Genomic DNA, 4847 nt, shown 5'->3' with positions numbered 1-4847 from the left:
CTCCATGCAAGCGCACTATGTTATCCATGTAAAGTTGTGCTAATTTGGCCATAGAGAACTTGGTCTTGATGGGAATGAAATGAGCAGTCTTAGTAAGCCGATCAACGATCACCCATATCGCGTCCATCCCCTTAGGTGTACATGGTAGTCCGGTGACGAAGTCCATTGTAATCCTATCCCACTTCCATTCTGGTACTGGGAGTGGCTGAAGAGTACCATAAGGTCGATGCCTCGTAGCTTTTACTTTTTGGCATGTAAGACAAGTCGCCACATACAGAGCTATTGTGACTTTCATGCTTGGCCATCAATAATTTTGTTTGAGGTCTTTGTACATCTTTGTACTTCCTGGGTGGAGTGAGTAGTCGGAGCTATGTGCTTCTCGCACTATCTTATCTTGTATATCCAAATCATCGGGTACACACAATCTGCCTCAAAACATCAATGCCCCATCACTGGCTAAAACAAAATCTAGGTCGTTCATTGTTTGATCTTGAACCTTAACTCTGATCCACTGCAATTCAAGATCCAAAGGTTGTTTCATTATTACCTCTTGCCTAATAGTCGGATGCAACTGTAGAGTCGTCAAAGATACAGTCAACCATTTAAGGTTTTCTGGTTGACGTTTAAACTCTAAGGTTGCTTCTTCATATAAGAGAGCTTCATCCATTAGCGTCGCCTCTTGTACAAGTGATGGGCTGACTACTAAGTACGAGAGTGACACAGTCTGTGCCTTCTAACTCAATGCATCTGCCACTACATTCGCCTTGCCGGGATGATACTGAATGTCGCAGTCATAATCCTTCATGAGCTCAAGCCATCTCCTGTGCCTCATGTTCAAATCCTTCTAGGTGAAAAAGTACTTAAGGCTTTTGTGATCACTGTATATCTCACACTTCTCCCCATACAAATAATGTCGCCAAATCTTAAGGGCAAAAATGACTACGGCTAGTTCCAAGTCATGAGTTGGGTAGTTCTTTTCATACTCCTTTAGTTGTCGGGATGCATACGCTATTACCTTACCGCGTTGCATGAGAACACAACCCAAACCAACTTTGGAAGCATCAGTGTAGACTATCATTCCACCTGTGCCTTCAGGAATGGTCAACACAGGGGCTGACACCAACCTCTTCTTCAATTCCTGGAAACTCTTCTCACATTCCTCTACCCAGTCGAATTTCACACCCTTTTTGGTTAATTTAGTCATTGGTGTTGAGATTCGGGCAAAATTCTCAATGAAGCGCCGGTAATATCCAGCCAAATCCAAGAAGCTTCTAATTTCAGTGACATTCTTGGGGCTTTCCCATTCTAAAACTACTTTCACCTTATCAGGATCTACCTCGATTTCGGCCTTAGACACTACGTGCCCCAGGAATCCAACTTGCTCAAGCCAAAATTCACATTTGCTGTATTTGGAAAATAATCGTTGTTCTCTCAACCTCTATAACACCATTCTCAAATGTTGGGTGTGCTCCTCTTCTGTCTTGGAGTAGATCAAGACGTCATCAATAAAAATAATTATCCATTTATCGAGGACATCGTGAAATACTCGATTCATTAAATCCATGAATGTTGTCGGTGCATCGGTTAAACCAAAGGATAACACTAGGAACTCATAGTGACCGTACCGAGTCCTGAATGCTGTCTTGGGGATGTCGCTGCTCTTTATCTTGAGCTGATAATAGCCTGATCTAAGGTCTATCTTTGAAAATACCCTTGCACCCTGCAGTTGGTCAAATAAATCATCAATGCGTGGCAATGGATACCGGTTCTTAATGGTTAGTTTATTCAACTCCCGGTAATCAATGGACATACGCAAACTGCCATCTTTCTTCTTGATAAACAATACTGGGGCACCCCAAGGTGAAACACTTGGGCGAATAAACCCCTTTTCCAATAATTCCTGCAACTGCATCTGCAACTCCTTCAATTCAGCTGGTGCCATCCTGTACGGAGCCTTAGATACTGGAGCTGCTCTAGGAGTCAAATCTATGACAAACTCCAACTCTCTATTTGGTGGTAAATGCATCAGATCATCTGGGAAGACGTCGAGAAACTCCTTAACCACCTTTACCTCTTCTAGAGGTGTAAGCCTTGCATCAACATCAAGTACCGATGCTAAGTAGCCCTGACATCCATTCTCCAACAATTTTACCGCTTGAAGAGCGGAGACGAGGACCTTTCTAGCCCGTTTCACTTTATCTGCTTGGTATACCCATTCTTTTCCTTCATCATCTGTCACCCTAATTGATTTTTTGGCACACATCACATTAGCTCGATGAGATGACAACCAATCTATGCCCAGTATAACATCAAAATTCTACATATTGAACTTAATGAGTTGTGCATCCAATTTCTTCCCACTAATTTCTACTGGGCATGGCCCATACACTTCCTTCAACTGAGTAAATTTACCAGTAAGCATACTAACAATCATTCCATGATCTAGGATCCTGGGTGGCATCCCAAGTTTCTCAGCAAATCTCTTAGATGCGAATGAATGTGTAGCTCCTGAATCGAATAAAACATAGGCTGGTATGCTTGATATAGGTAGGACACCTAGTGTAACAATGCATATAATTTCAGAAGGTCATCAATATTTAACATAAGGAAATTATTAAATTTAAAATGTACCTGCTACCACTTCTGTGCTGGCCTCAGCTTCCTCGGCTGATAGGGCATACATCCTTCCCTGCGGTTGACTTCCCCGAGTTAAGGGAGGTCGGTATGTCGAGGGCTGACTGGAGGGCAAGGCTGGTCTAACCTGACAGTCTTTTACATAGTGCCCATAGGAATGACAGTTAAAGCAACGGATCTAAGATGTGGGAACTGGGGCGGGGCCCCTCTGCACTTGACCCGTTGAAGATGGAGGTCGGGGTGGCCTTGGAACTGTAGGTGCCGCACTAGTGTTAGGGCGAAAAGATGTGGAGCCCGAACCACCAGCTGGTCTAGGAGGGTAGCCAGATGGCCTATAGGGCTGCCTATATGTAGGCCCAGAAATGTACGATCCACGGTATGCCTTGGAGGAGTTACCCATATCCGGAAATGGATTTGTTCTCTTCCACAGTCCAGGGGTGAGGGACTGTTCCCCCTTTTGCTTATCCTCCATGGTCTTGGCCTTTTGCACAATCTGGCCATAGTCGATCAAATCTAGGACCTCAAGTATAGACCCAATGGATGCCTTTAGGCCCTTTAGAAACCTCGCAGCCTTCTCTTCAGCAGTCCTCATATGCCTAGGGACAAAATGGAGCAAGCTCTCAAACTGCTATTGGTACTCAAGGATAGTCTTACCTCCTTGAGTTAAGGCCATAAACTCAGTCTCCTTGCGATCTCTGAAGCTGTATGGGTAATGATTGTCCAAGAACAACTCCTTGAACTGTTCCCAGGTGGGTTCCGGATGGGCGGCCAATAATATGGGCTTAGAGGCTTGCCACCAAGAGTTGGCCTCCTGTTTGAGTTGCAACCCCGCACAAATGAGTTTCTGTGCATTTGTGCACTCAATCACCTCAAATATTTTCTCTAGCTCCTGGATCCACTGGTCCGGCTTCAGAGGATCACTCCCCACCTTAGAGAACACAGGTGGTAAGTTCCTCTTGAATGACTCCACTACCTTTGACGTATTATTCATCGACGGGTTATTAGGAGCATAAACCGGATAGTAAGAGTATGGAGGGGGCACCCCATACGGAGGAATACTAAATGGCGGAATTGGAGGTGTACCTCCCACTTGTGGCCCTGTTCTAGACCCTACAGGCGGGTCCTGTGGAGTAAGTATCCGGGGAGGTTGACCTGATTGAGAAAGGTCCAATTGTTGCTGAATAGCAGTCATAAATGCTTGCTATTGCTGAAGCATTTTTTGCTGGAAAGCCTGTTGTGACTGCTGAATTATGGTAGCAATATCCCCCGGAGTAATGACGAGGTGGAGGGTCCGGAAGTGTAGTCATAGGTGGGTCCCCATGTGCCCCACCCTGACCAAAGGTGTCACACCCCGTTCACATTGAACCGGGCCAGTGATCGGGTTAACATCGGTTAACCCAAACCTGCCAGGATCATCTGATACTATATTCCACCACAGCATACACACAACTAATAAAAACTTATCAGATCAGCGGAAGACTAGGTTTACCTATGAATATTCCCATAATACTTGATACCCGAATTGTGATACAATAGTTATATACATGTGGGCCCGAAGGCATGATATTTACACAATAAAAGTACAATTCACATATCAAGTATGTAAAGGAAACCATCAAAATAATCAAAGTACACAGCTCGGCTCTGTATCAAAGCTCGGCATCAAGGGTTGAGCCTAGCTCGGCATCAAGGGTTGAGCCTAGCTCGGCATCACATGGTAGAGCTCAGCTCGGCCTAAAAAATGGAGCTCAACTCGGCATCCGAACGGTGGTCTCGCAGCATAACTCTCGCACGAGCAGTCAGTGTCGTGCTCTAACTCCTCAGGGGCCCACCAATCCTCTTCGGGGAACTCGACTATGGGACCCGCCCCGTGCTCTTTAGATGTATGACCTGTAAAATCATCTAAAAGGGGGTGCACACGTGGGATGAGCTCACTAGCTCAGTAAGTGGAAAGATGGACCACACAGCAGTCCACACAACAAGACACAATCATATGCACTACATGCTATGCATTTCATTTTAAATCACATCCACCTAAACAACATTACTAAGTCCTTGGTATAGTGCTACTACAGCCACAGTGCACGTATACTCTGGGTACGAGCCGTGAACTCCATCCCGCGATACGCCCATAGGGCTGTCGAAGAAGACCCACCGTGAGTACTCAGAAATTAAAAACAATGCCGACCATTGGCTCTCAATAGAAAAGTAAA

This window comes from Macadamia integrifolia, unplaced genomic scaffold (genome assembly GCF_013358625.1).
Source record: "Macadamia integrifolia cultivar HAES 741 unplaced genomic scaffold, SCU_Mint_v3 scaffold2807, whole genome shotgun sequence".
Taxonomy (NCBI): domain Eukaryota; kingdom Viridiplantae; phylum Streptophyta; class Magnoliopsida; order Proteales; family Proteaceae; genus Macadamia; species Macadamia integrifolia.
This window is presented reverse-complemented; position numbering follows the sequence as displayed.